Source organism: Hippopotamus amphibius, chromosome 16 (genome assembly GCF_030028045.1).
Source record: "Hippopotamus amphibius kiboko isolate mHipAmp2 chromosome 16, mHipAmp2.hap2, whole genome shotgun sequence".
Classification (NCBI taxonomy): Eukaryota; Metazoa; Chordata; class Mammalia; order Artiodactyla; family Hippopotamidae; genus Hippopotamus; species Hippopotamus amphibius.
The window spans coordinates 42,376,897-42,390,646 of NC_080201.1; the positions used below are offsets into that span (position 1 = coordinate 42,376,897).

Below are 13,750 nucleotides of genomic sequence, written 5' to 3' on the forward strand. Positions count from 1 at the left end.
TAAAATAGGACAATGCAGACACAAACACCAAAGTCCAAAAGCCGAAGTCTAGTTGAAAAAGAGTTCAGGGGAGCCTGAGTCGAGTTTGAATGAGGAGAGAATCTTTGCCAGTGTTCAGGGAACCCCCAGCCATGCAGAGCCAGGAAAATAAGCACCCCATCTGTGATAAGGCTGAGACCTGAGGGAGGACGTCCACACTGAGAAACCAAGACAGGGGTCCCATTGAAGAGGAAAGACAACGTCAACAAAAAAGTGAGAATCCTTAAGGAGATGAAATGGGGGTGGCATGGGGGTAGGGGAGGACTATCAGGAACTAAAAAAATAAAATGACTGCTCAGTTTAAATATCCAACTGATGAGCTCAGAAACAGAGTGATCACTGCAGAGAAATAAGTCAGGGTCCTGGGAGTTCAAGTGCAAGAAAATCTCATCTAAGTGCAAAACGAGAAAGAGATTTGGAGAACAAATCCAGGCAATCTAACATTCAAAGGAGAGGGGTTTCAGAAAAAGAGAGAGAGAGAGAGAGAAAGAATATATAAAGGGAAAACAATAATAGAACAATTAATTAAAGAACATTTTCTGAGCTGAAGAGAAGCCTTGATTAAAGGGGCTTGTAGAGTTCCAGGAAAGGTTAATTAAAAAGACATATACTTAGACCCTGGTGTAATTCCCTGAATAATAAACTTCCAGACAAAAAGGAGGGTTACTTACAAAGAAAAGAAAAATCAGGTTAGTATTGGCTTTCTTGCTGCCACCCTGCCACCCAATCACAACATTGTTTCAGACCCTCAAGGGACAAGGATAACCCAAGAATCCCATATCCACACAAGGTGTGATTCACATATCAGGGTGATGACACGGGGCTTCAGAACACACTACATCTTGTACCCCATCTGAGGAAGCTGCTGGAGAAATGGACTGGGCCCAGCAAGGAAAACCAGATGATGACCTGGAATTGAATTCAGAATGATCGCAGCAAAATCCAGACATTGGAGGTAGGAGACGCATGGAGAATAGCAAGAGGAAGAAAGAAGGAGGGGTGACCAAGGACTTTCATCTCTGCAGGCCAGGAAAACCTTCTGATGGGAGGGCAAGTTGTTTGAATTCCATATGTCTATGGGGTGGTTTAAAAAACTATGCCCATGAAGTATTCAGTGATCTTCCCTTCAAGAGGTGGAGCTTAATTCCCCTTCCAGGGAGTGTGGGATGGACTTAGTGACTCACTTCTAACCAATAGAATACAACAGAGTGAGGGAGTGTGACTCTGAGACTAACCCTGGAAAGGATGCTGGCACTCCCTCCTCAGCTCTGTGTTGTGGGCAGCTCTTCAGAGGCCTGTGTGACAAGGGACAGGAGCCAATAGCCCCAGGAGTGAGCTTGGAAGACGACCCTCCAGACTCAGCCATGCCTTGGCTGACACTTGATCACGACTCCTGAGAGACTGTGAGCCAGGATGCCCAGCTAAGCTGCCCCTGGGCTCATGACCTGCAGAACTGTGAGATAATCAGTGTTCATTGATTTAAGCTGCTAGCTTTCATGGTAATTTGTTACCCAGCTATAGATAATGAATACACTCTGTAAAGAAGCACAGCTTTCTATGATTATTAGCAGTGGGAAGGGAACCATCAGTGGGAGGGAAAAGTATCACAGAATTTCCAAATTAATAGGGGAAGGAATGATGAGGAACCCGAGCAAGCAGCAAAGAGACAATAATGTTGTGAATATAAGAAAAATGAACAAAACTAGTAAATACATTACAAAATTGAAGAAAAAAAATAGACCTCTAAATTACGTGATTTTCAAAATTCAATTCTTCTTTTTTAAACCTCTTTATTGGAATATAATTGCTTTACACTGTTGTGCCAATTTTTGACATACACCAAAGTGAATCAGCTGTATTTATACATATATCCCCATATCCCCTCCCTCCTGCGACTCCCTCCCACCCTCCCTATCCTGGCCCTCTAAGTCATCACCCATCATTGAGTTTATCTCCCTATGTTATGCAGGAACTTCCTACGATTTTACATTTGGGAGTGTATATATGTCAATGCTACTCTCTCACTTCGTCCCAGCTTCCCTTTTCTCCCCCCACCCTGTGTCCTCAAGTCCGTTCTCTACATCTGCATCTTTATTCTTGCCCTGCAAAATTCAATTCTTGATGGCGAAAAGGCTTCATGTGCAATCTAGAGGAAACCTAGGCACACTTTACCATACTTTACCAACCAAAACTAAACAGAAAAACAGATAACCATATTTCATTAAATAAAATTTTTTTCATTTAGGAAAAGATCTTAATAGAAAAATAATAATTAAAATGTTATATACAGGGTTTCCCTGGTGGTGCAGTGGTTAAGAATCTGCCTGCCAATGCAGGGGACATGGGTTTGATCCCTAGGCTGGGAAGATCCCACATGCCGTGGAGCAACTAAGCCCATGTGCCACAACTACTGAGCCTGTGCTCCAGTCCCTGTTAGCCACAACTACTGAAGCCCGTGCACCTAGAGCCTGTGCTCTGCGACAAGAGAAGCCACCACAATGAGAAGCCCATGCATCACAACTAAAGAATAGCCCCTGCTCGCTGCAACTACAGAAAGCCCACGTGCAGCAATGAAGACCAAAAGCAGCCAATAAAAATAAATTTATTTTTAAAAATGTTATATACAAAGAGATCTTTGTTTTAATAGAGGATTGAGCCCTTACTGTACAAATGTATAGTAAGTCCCTGTCTGACTTATTTCACTTAGCATAATGCCCTCAAAGTCCATCAACATCACAAATGCACAAATGGCAGGATTTCCATATGTATATATATCACATTTTATCTATTCATCCATTGATGGACATGTTGCTTCCATATCTTGGCTATTGTAAATAAAGCTGCAGTGAACATGGGATGCAGATATCTTTTTGAGTTAGTGTTTTCATTTTCTTTGGATAAATACTCAGATATAGATTGTGGCTGTCCCATTTTCCCAATACCATGTATTGAAGAGACTGTCTTTTCCCCATTGTATATTCTTAGCTCCTTTGTTGTAGGCTAATTGACCATATATGCATAGATTTATTTCTGGGTTCTCTATTCTGTTCCATTGATCTGTGTGTCTGTATTTATGCCAATACCATACTGTTTTGATTATTATCACTTTGTAATATAGTTTGAAAGGTCAAATTTTATTTCTTTCTGATGGAGATACAGAAACAGCAGCCCCATTTAATATTTCATTCTGTTACAATGACTTGAATGCCAACTTTGCTATATATTAAATTCGCATGTGTATTAGGATCTATTTCTGGCTTATCTTCTTTTTTTGACTTTTTAAAATATTCTTTTCCATTATGATTTCTCACAGGATATTGAATATAGTTCCCTGTGCTATACAGAAGGACCTTGTTGTTTATCCATCCTATATATAATTGTTTACATCTGCTAATCCCACACTCCCTGTCCTTCCCTACCACCCCCACCCCCCACCCTGGGAAACCACAAGTCTGTTCTCTACATCTTTGATTCTGTTTCTGCTTTGTAGATACGTTTTTTAGATTCCACATGTAAGTGAATATCATATGGTATTTGTCTTTCTGATTTACTTCACTTAGTATGATAATCTCTAGTTGCATCCATGCTGCTGCAAATGGCATTATTTTGTTCTTTTTTATGTCTTAGTAGTATTCCATTGTACATATGTACCACATCATCTTTATCCATTCATCTGTTGACAGACATTTAGGTTGCTCCTATGACTTGGCTATTGTGAATGGTGCTGCTATGAACTTAGGGTTGCATGTATCTTTTGAATTACAGTTTTGTCCTGGTATATGCCCAGGAGGGGGATTGCTGGATCATACGGTAATTCTATTCTTAGCTTTCTGGGGAACCTCCACACAGTTTTCCAAAGTGGCTACACCAACTTACATTCCTACCAACAGTGTAGGAGGGTTCCCTTTTCTCTACACCCTCTCCAGTATTTGTTGTTTGTAGACTTTTTAATGATGGCCATTCTGACCAGTGTGAGGTGGTGCCTCATTGTAGTTTTGATTTTCATTTCTCTAATAATTAGTGATATTGAGTATCTTCTCATGTGCCTGCTGACCCTCTGTATGTCTTCTTTGGAGAAATGTCTATTAAAGTCCTCTGCCCATTTTTTGATTGGATTGTTTGGATTTTTTGTTGTTGAGTTGTATGAGCTGTTTGTATATTTTGGAGATTAAGCCCTTGTCTGTTGCATGATTTGCAAATATTTCCTCCCATTCCATAGGTTGTCCTTTCATTTTTTTTTTTAATGGTTTCCTTTGCTGTGCAAAAGCTTGTAAGTTTGATGAGGTACCATTTGTTTATTTTTATTTTTATTTCTATTGCCTTGGGAGACCAACCTAAGAAAACATTTGTATGATTTATGTCAGAAAATGTGTTGCCTAGGCTCTCTTCTAGGAGTTTTATGGTGTCATGTCTTATGTTTAAGTCTTTAAGCCATTTTCTGGTTTATCTTCTTTGTTGTATGAATTCCGATGTAAAACTATATTACTGTGATACAATAGTTTTTTTAGATATTAAGACAACTTCACTGTCCCAGCCCCTCAATGCTGTTCTATTTCACACTTTCTAGGTTTTTCCCAGTCTTCTGTTTTCCATTAATGTCTAGATTATTTTGTTTTATTCAAATTAAAAAATCATATAAACACAAAACTTCAGGAATGATTTGGGATTTCATGAAATTCATTTATTAATTTGGGATATTTTATGTTTTATGTTAGATATATTCATTCAAAAACATGGCATATCTTTCCATTTGGAACATATTTTATACTCTAAAAAAAAAGAGTGAGAGAAATGAATTCAAATATCTGATGATTTATGTAACTTGTACCTTTGGGGCCTATAAGAGGCCCCAAATCTCCAAGGTCACTGGACATATTGAGAATTTGTCCCCTGCTTTGAGAGCAGCTACATTTGGTTGTTGGAAGGTGGGGGTGAGTCTCTTGCCTAGGACTCTCTCTCTCATGACTTCTAATCTCAATGGCATGAAGGCAACAGCACTGACTGGCATCCTGCTGGAAAGGGCAGGTTTTGGAGTTACATCAGCCTCAGTTTGTATGCAGCTCTACTACCTAATGGTTATGTCCCCTTGAATTGCGTGTCCTTGAATTCCCCAAGCCTCAGTTTTCTTTTCTGTAAAATAAACATAATACTCATCTCATTGTTGTAGGGATTAAATGAGCAAAGATCTGCAAAGCACTTAGTGCCTATAGGAGGACAGTGCCTTGGAGGTAAAGAGATGCTGTCTATGTGTTGCCCATTATTAGCATACGAGAAAGAAGAGCAGGACACGCCATCACTGCCCACCTGCAAGCACCAGTGGCTGGAGCCATTAGCAGATCTCTATTACAAGATACACCTCATCAACTCCAGCTGGTAGTTTACCAGGAAGACTTTTCTAGCATGCAGTATGAATTTGTCACCTGAGAAGCATTTACATCCTCATAGCTCAGGTCAGGGAAAGAGTCTGAGCCTGCCTTTCTGTTTGTATCACTCTTCAAGAACTTGCAGTTTTTTTTTTTCTTTAAGAACTTTTATTGAGATACAATTGACATACAATAAACTGCATATATTTAAAGCTTACAATTTGATATATTTTTCTTATTAGTAACGTATGTATGGCAATCCCAATCTCCCAAGTGATTCCACCGCCCACCCCCCGGTTTCCCCACTTGGTAGAACTTGCAGAGTTTGATGATGAGCCCCATGTCCAATCCTGGTAGACCTTCTGAGTACTATAGGCATTTTCTGGATCTCTCCTACATCAGACTCTGTTGAGCATTTCCTCCTTGAATCATCTGCTCCTTTGCTCCTAGGAATCCTAGGAGTCCTCTGAGCTCCCCTCCTTCCTTTCTGATGACCCTTTCCTGGTTGATGTCCTTCACCCAATCTTTGCCCATAAGCACCCCCCAGGATTCTGTTCCTGGTCCCCTGCCCTTATCCTTTAAGCTCTTCTTAAATGCTTTTATCCATGGTCCTTACAGGTTTACACAAGCCTTTTTATCTCTGACCTTCAGTTTCCTGTCTCAAGTTTTATTTGGGCATTCACTTATGGGGTGTCCATGTGAACTTTAAATTGATATGTCCAAAATTAATCTCCTGCACCTCCTGCCCCCATATACGTACCCCCAAATGACCTTATCTTCCTTCTTATTGCTAATTCAGTTAATAGGGTCACCATTTAGTCAATTCCCAAACCAGAAATCCAGCAATCATCCCTATTTTTTTCTCACCATGTTTAGTTTTTCCCCAAGCCTTGCTGACTTTCTCTCTCAGACACGATCATCCCATTTACAACCCTCATTCAGGACCTCAGCATCTTTACCTGAATCACAGTGATACAATTTAAACTCCTTGGTGCCAAGTCTGTCCCCCCAACACTGCCTCTCCACTCATTTTTTACGACACTCCTCCTCACAATTCATGATCTAGTAAGAGTACACTGTGGTTTCGCCAAATCAGAAAGCCATGTTATGCCCTGTGCCAATCCCTTTACTGAGAGCACCCTTCCCATCTTTGCTTGGCTACCTCTTACTCATTGTAGTGGGTTGAATGGTCTTCCCCTAAAATATATATCCATCTGGAGCCTGAGAATGTGATCGTATTTGGAAAAAGGCACATATGATTAAGTTAAGGATCTTGAGATGGGATCATCCTGGATTTTCCAGGTAAGCCCTAAAGCCTATGACAAATGTCTTTATAGGAAGAGGAGGAGAGAAACACAGACAGCCCTGTGAAGATGGAGGCGGAGATTGGAGCTGTGCTGCCACAAACCAAGGAACACTTGGGGCCACCAAAAGGTGGAAGAGACAAGGAGGAAATCTCACCTAAAGAATCTTCAGAGCACACCTGGCCTTGCTTGATTGTTGGACTTCTAGCCTCTAAAACTGTGAGAAAATAAATTTCCATTGTTTCAAGTTATCAAGTGTTGTAATTTGCTATGCCAGCCCCAGGAAACTAATACACTCACCCTTCAGGATTCAGTTCATGCATCATCTCCTCCAGGAAGTCCTCCCTGAATTTCTCCTACCATCAACTATTCCTCTCAGTTTGCAGTTCGCATCTACCCTAGACAAATGCATCAATATTTTTGATGGTCATAGAAAGGTCCCTTCCTAGAATATAATGCAAGTCAATTGCAAAGTTTAACTACAAATCTTTTTCTAAAAGTAGGATTTTTATGAACTAGGATAAATATGTAGAATTTTAATTGGCTTTTTAAACGAATCATATTTGGATTCTATTTTAAAAAGCGATATTGGAGAATTGCTAGAATCACATGCAGAACCATTGACTAAGAGCAGTAAGCAATGGATAAATTTTACCAAAAATAAAAAACTATTTCAAAAGAAGGTGGTTTGATTATTATGACAGAAGCTGTTAATTGCCAGTCAATATTTATTCCTTTCTCACTGACAGCACCTGATTCTGTTCAAGGTGGTGATGTGCTCAGGTAAAAAGTCTCACATCTCAGAATCCTTTGCAGCTAGGAGTAGCCATGTGGTGACATTTTGGCCAAGGAGATATAAAAGTCTGTTTATGGGGCTTCTGTGAAAGTTGTTGTTTTCCTGATAAATAAGAAATACACTAAGCTGGCGTGAACATTTTTGCCCCCTTCTTTGAGTTGAGACATGGATATGATGCATGGAGGTGCATCAGCCACCTTGAGAAAGCAAGCAAGAAGTCCTCAGAGGATGCCGGAACAGGAAGCCAGAGGAGCCTTGTCTGCGATGCTCCCTGTGGGCAGTGGCGCCCCAGCCCAGCTATTTGGCCTTGGTGTTTCTGTCATATGAAAAAAATAAACTCTTAGCTTGTTTAAGTTGCTAAATTGGGTTTCTGTCAAATGCAATCCTGACTGATACAAATAGCAAAGGATGAAGGGAGGCCCTTAGTATGATAGCTGAAGCCATCAATTACCTTTTGTAAAACATAATAGTATTGCAAAAGTCAAACATGAAGGGTATCTTGTCATGCTAGCACACAATTTTATTGGAAACATTATACTACCAAAAAGTCAACATTAGATTTACTGTTTTTAAGCAAACTTTTCATTTACATACAACAGACATATGAAAGAGTACACTAGTTTTATATTTGTTCTAAAACATCCTTGCAATTATAACCTAAATTTTAGTAAATATTGGGTGAATGTTTTTTCACAATATTTTTTCTACTGTCTCACCGTATAGTGCCAATAAAACCTTTTCATTTTTTGCATGAAATTTTGCCTTCCCCTAAGTGGATTCACTTCAGAGTGTTCTTTTTCTTTTTCCCTTTGTACACTTGTTCTTGAATAATGATGTCCTGAATCTCTTCTAGAAAGTCGTAGATCTGAATAAAGATGTAGAATATCTGAATAATATAGTTAATTGTTGTAAATTTTACTCTATAAATGGAGAGCGTACATTGTCTTCTTATGTCTCCTGGACAGTCCCAAAAATCAAGCATGTTCTTGCCCACAACAAAAACCTTAGGCAATCTCAATGAAATCAAGATTTTACTGGTCATATTCTCTGATCATATCCCAGTGAAAACAGAAAGCAATCTTAAAAAAAAAAAATCCCTTCAAAAAATCATTGAGGAAAACAAACATGTAATATCTGGAAATTAAACAATCTTTTCTGAATTACCTGGATCAAAAGAGGAATTAAGGAGAACATTTCACACCAAAACCTAAGGAACAGAAAAAATCAGAGGAAAATTATAGTAAATAAAATCTTTTAATATTAAAAAATAAAGTGAAAAAACCATTTAAGTATTCAATTTAGGAATTAGAAAAAAGCCACACTACACACATGCACATAGCAGGAAGGGGATTAACAAAGGTAAAAGTTGCAAATAATGAGATAGAAAACTGAAAATAATATAATGGTAAACCCAAAAGTGACTCAAAAAACAACAAAAAAACAAATATACACTCCCTTCAAATCTGAATGCGAAAAAAAGAAGAAAGCAAAGAAGGTAAAAATATTAGAAATTAGAAAGTAGTTACAACCACAGACCCTATGGTATGCACCTTTATGGAGTAAAGTTTATAATCTAGAGGAAAATGAATAATTTCTAGAAAAAGATTACCAATAATTACTAAATAATAGGAATAAAAAAATCTAAACTGACCAAGAATCAGGGAAGAATTGTAGCAACCAAAGTTCTGCCATTAGGAGGTGGTTTATTTTCCACATTGTTTCAAAGAAGAAAATGAAACAAATGGCATACATAAAAGGCAGAAGAGACCAATGTAATTCCAATTACTTTGAAAAATAATTTTGGGAAAAATAGATGTTTTACTATACTGTCTTCCTATGCAGAAATATGGTATGTCTGGCAAATAATTCCTTTAATCTTCTTTTAATAATATCTAAAATCTGTTGTGTTATAAATGCTGAACTTTCCTTGTTAAATTTACTCTTGATTGTTTTCTTGATTTTGTGAACATTGTCCATGAATTTCCCCGCATTTCTACAGCTAATCATTTATATTAGACATGGAGAGAAACCACTGATTTTGGTACATTTATCTGGAATCTAAGAACCTAGCAAAATCTCTTAAATTTTATTAATTCATTTATTAGCATCTGCATGTAAAGACAATTCTTTATAGCTCCATAATTTATTCCCCCATATTGATGGACATTCAAGTTATTTCCAGTTTTGTTGCCTTACACACAATGCTGCAGGAAATATCCTTGCCCAGATATACACTAAGATTTTCAAGGGAGTCTGGAGAGCAGAGTTGCCGGGTCAAGAAGACATCTGTGCTAGAGCTGGGACCCTTGGGTGCACAAGGAAGAAAAAATATCTTCCCATTAAAACTTTATTTCAATTTCATGCTGACAACTAACATTAGTAAATCTGGGGTTTCCCTTCCTCTGGGTTTGAGTCCAAGTTCTGTTCCCCCAAAATGCCCAGGCCTGGTGGTATGGTGAGAAATGTGCGGTTCTCTGCCATGGGTCCATTCTGGCTTCAATGACATCATAGACCCCTCAATCCAGGTAGCTCCCTCTCGTGGTTCTGTATTACGGGCTGTGGGGTGGGCTTGAGGCTGTTGGGGGGCCTGTTTGCCACCTTCTGCCATAGCCCAGCATCTCAGGAGAGGGCCTGCCTACCTCAGGAAGGCACAGACATCCAGCAGCCCTTCTCTGCTCTCTCCAGGCCAAGGTCTTGGCTCCTGACACCCTCTGCCATTTTCTCTGTCCCCATGCAGTTCACCCCTCTGTACCCCAGCCCAGAGGAAACTTTTCTGAAGGGCAGAGAGAGGCCTTCTTTAAATCTCTTCCTGCTCTCCCAATGTTTCTCCAATGTTCTCTCAGGACCTGGACCTGGTGTCTTCTCTGTTTACTCAAGGGCTTGATTTTTGAAAAGAAAGCTAGAAAAATGCTTGCAGCCTTCACCCTCCCACTCCTCTCCTGAGATGGGGAGCAAAGAATGGCCCAGCTGCCTGCATTTGATGGGGGTGAAGGAGGGACACTGGGAGGAGGGGAGGGAGGCACTATCAGGTAGACAGAAACAAAACCTGGGGCAATATGTAAACTATCTCCTGCCACAGACATTTTAAAACTGCAACAAATAATGCACAGTTCAAAAGAAGTAGCAATTCACCATCCCATCAGTAATGACCTCTATAGGTGTCCTTCCTACAAACTCACCACCTGTAGTTCTTTCAAATATTTTGTCACCCTCAGGGGTGCTGGTCTCATTCAAATGTTCCTGATACTCAGACATGTTGAAAGTCTTTTCAACATCTGCAGCTCCTCTTCTGTGAATTGTCTGGTTCTACCTTGGCCTATTTTTGTATTGGGTCGTTTGTCTTTTTCTCAGCAATTTGTAGGAGTCTTTTGTTTACTAGAGGTCAGGTAGGTCTGGGAAGTGAAGTCGACCGTGTCAGTAGGGACAAATCAGAGGGCTGAGCTGTTGGGTTCTTCAAGGGGCAGACCAGATTGCCTGAGAGAAAGATCCAGGTGCTCAGGAGCCCCCATCCCACATATTCACAGCGTTTACAGGCCTGTGGATGGGACAGCAGGAGCGAGTAGGGTGTGTGGTGTGCCAGCATCATGGTCGCGTCTGTAGAAAAAGAAACAGTGAAAACAATGAAATGGGTAAAATAAAATACAACACAAAATAAAATACAAGTGAAGTGATAAAATAATAAAATAAAGTAAAATAAAATAAAATAAAATAAAAGCCATGCTTTTATGATGCTCTGGGACAAGAGCCTGGGGGGGCGGGGGGGCATCTGAGACCAAAGAGCACAATGGCAGGTCCTCAGACCCTTCACTATTCCACGCTCTCTCCAGTGTTTCCTCCCTTTTAAAGCCCACAGCAACCCTGTGGGTGCGAATGAATATTCCCATTTAGTGGATGATTCAGGGAGACCCAGAGAGGTGAAATGACTCGTCCGGAGCGCAGGGGAAGTAGGTGATAGAGCCAGGAATGGGACTTGAGGCTGTTGATTCTGCTCCACATCACTTTTTAATTTATTATGTTCTCATTTACCTTCATTGTGTTTTGTTTTACTTCACTGTTCTGAGTCTTTCATCTTCTAAGGAATCCTAAATAAACGCGTGGAACCGCACTGTGTACACAGTAAGTGTCCAATCACTGCTCCAGAAACACAGCTGGGGGCGCAGGCTGGGGACTGGCCCTAGGCACCCGGCCCTCCCTCCCGCGGGCAGCCCGGCTGCAGGCCTAGGGCTGGGCACAAGCGCGCGTGGCCAGGTGGGCTTTTTATGGCTCTGCCAGAGGAGGTCTTTCTTATTAGTAGCTTTTACAGCGTTCACCGAGACACTATTTGCAGCTTCTTAAATGCTTCAGCTGGCTTTCTTTCAGCTCGGCACCACTGCCCCTGAATTCCCCAGTGCGGCGGCTCCTCCCGGTTGGGAGGTGCGGGGTCCGGCTAGAGGGGGTCCGGCCCCCTCCCCGGACTCCCGGCCCCTCCCCCGGACTCGGGCCCCCTCCCCTGGCGCAGGGGATGCTGGCTCCCGGCTCATCGCCTTCTGCGCCAACGTGCACGGCTCACGTGGCAAATTCCCACCGCTCTCCAGGCGGGAGCCCGGCCCTCCGTAACGTCCCTCTGTCTGCCACCCCTCTACCCCACCGCTCGCTGCCCGGAGCTGGCTCAGGAAGTGCCCCTGGCTTGCCCCAGGGGGCCCGCACCCACTCTTGGCCAAATGGCCCGGTGCATCATTTCCGGTTCATGTCCGGGCCCCAGGCGCCTTCGGTGCGCGGCCCAGCTTGGGCAGGATGGCTCAGGGTCCTGCCCGGCCATCTACCACCCGTGCGCCCTCAGCCAGGCCCTGGGCCTGTCCGAGCCGCAGTCTCCTCGGGGGTCGAGTGCGGTGACAGCCCCCGTCCCACAGGGTCCGGGCGGCCGCAGAGCGAGCGGTGCGGACAAGCAGGCCTGAGGGAGCGCTGCGAGGCGCCTCGGTCGCGCCGGGCCTGCCTTCCAGCCCCCTGCTCCCCGCCTGTGCCGGCGCCCTCCCCGCGGGAGCTGCTGGCTCGTCGCGCTTCTCTGGCCTCCGCAAAGCCAATTAGCGCGCCGGCGCCCGAACCGCACGACGCGGCGGCCGGAGGACGGGGCAGCGGGGTGGGGCCGACTTCCCCGCGGCCTGAGCTGCTGGTCGCGCACGGCGCGGGCCCGGCGGGCGGTGGCGGGAGGCCGCCTGGCTCCAGGGGGCGCGCCGCAGGTGGCCTCCGCGGGCCCGCACCCCCGCCCCGCCGCGCGCGCCCTCCCGGCGGCGCGATCGCAAAGCGTCTGCTGCCATCTGGTGGCGGCACCCGGGCAGCTGCGGCGCGGGGCGGGGGGGCGGGGCCTGGGGCGCGCGGCTCGCGGACCCCTATCCGGAGCCTCTCGCAGCCGCTCGGCTCCACACAGCCCAGAAGCCCCACGCCCCCGACCTCCCGCGCTGCCTGGGATTCCCCAGGCCGAACGCGAATGGCCGGCGTCCCGAGAGAGGCAGTGTTGCTCGACGGTCGGCGCCTGGGCTCCCATGCCCACGCCTGACTGTGGAGCCGCCTTGCCCCGCCTCAGAGGGGCCCTTCACTCTCTGAACCGCATTTTCTCATCTGTAAAGTGGGGCTGAAGGAAGGGAGTGTCTTGTGGAGCCTTCAGATTGCCTCGGCAGACGCGTGTCAAGTCCCAGACCCACAGCTGTGGCTCTTATAAAGTCCCAGACAGCTTCTCACACACTCTGTGTCATTCTGCCACTCACCGGTGTGAAACCTCGGCCATCCCATGAATTTTCTGCTTCTCCATCTGTAAACTGGAGATGCCACTGCTGGCCTGCACCCCAGGGTGTGGTAGCTGGCTGAAAGATGACTCCGCCTCCCTGCCGACAGGTGCACCTGACGTCACTGGCCTTCTGAGCCTTCCACCTGTGAGCTCCCAGAGGGCAATTCTCTGCCAGAATGAAAAGATCCTCCCAGCTGCTGCTCAGACCTGGAGGTTCTGCCTGGGGCCTTGTACCTTATAGGCAGGACCTGTTGTCTGAAGGAAGAGGACCTCGGCGGCTTTTCTGGGAACCACAGACCAAAAGGTCCAAATTAGGGGTCCTGCTCTCTGACCCCTTCCAAAAGAGGCCACACTGAAGCAGATGCCTCATCCTTACAATAATATGATGGAATATTTAAGGAAAACAAATTCTCCTTAAAAAAAGAAAAAGCTCTTTGGATGCCTTCATGCACCAGGCACTGTCCCTGAGACTTGGTGCAGTGTGTGT

At 44.0% G+C, this 13,750-nt stretch overlaps 1 long non-coding RNA gene across 1 annotated transcript; it reads right to left on the reverse strand.

Moving 5' to 3' along the window:
- Positions 1–5,688: 5,688 nt before the first annotated feature.
- On the reverse strand, positions 5,689–13,317 carry LOC130837975 (uncharacterized). The gene is made up of 4 exons (XR_009049622.1): positions 13,244–13,317; positions 10,682–11,096; positions 8,667–8,709; positions 5,689–7,818 (listed from the first exon to the last, which is right to left on the reverse strand). It is a non-coding gene; the product is annotated as an uncharacterized LOC130837975 (long non-coding RNA).
- Between the last annotated feature and the right edge of the window lie 433 nt (positions 13,318–13,750).